Source organism: Odontomachus brunneus, unplaced genomic scaffold (assembly GCF_010583005.1).
Source record: "Odontomachus brunneus isolate Ranch 3 - 2012 unplaced genomic scaffold, Obru_v1 Obru_scaffold_192, whole genome shotgun sequence".
In the NCBI taxonomy this organism is placed as follows: domain Eukaryota; kingdom Metazoa; phylum Arthropoda; class Insecta; order Hymenoptera; family Formicidae; genus Odontomachus; species Odontomachus brunneus.
This window is the reverse complement of record NW_022639642.1, coordinates 20,526-20,995: the sequence shown is the minus strand read 5'-3', so window position 1 is coordinate 20,995 and position 470 is coordinate 20,526.

The window sequence follows — 470 nt, the reverse complement described above, 5'->3', positions numbered from 1 at the left end:
GTGGTCCGGGTTTCGTGTGTGAAATGAAAACCAGTGGTATGGGTAATAATAATATGGAACTATATTCTAATTTCGAAGCTATTTACAATTATTTACAGGCGACGTTACGCCGTTGGCGCGTGGTCGCGTTTTTGCTCTCGTCGGGAGCCGTTGTTGTCGTCTCGCGATCAGCTGCGAGCGTCGAGGCGCGCGAGCGTCAGGCGGGACGCGGTCGGAATTGTTTCCGGATACACTATTGTTCGTCGTTCGGATTTCGTTGCCTCATCGGCTTTAATCTGTTTATCTATCCTGGTCTTTCCTTGCTGGTTTAAAGGCGCTCGTTGTCGCCGTTATCTTACGCCCTGTATGCGTTCGCGATCGTAGGTGTTAGCGGCGTATCGTGAGGAGGAAAAGGATGCCGACGTCGCGTATCCACTTCGGTCGACGGAGCGAGGTACAGATAGGAAGCCGACGTCGCGTATCCACTTCGG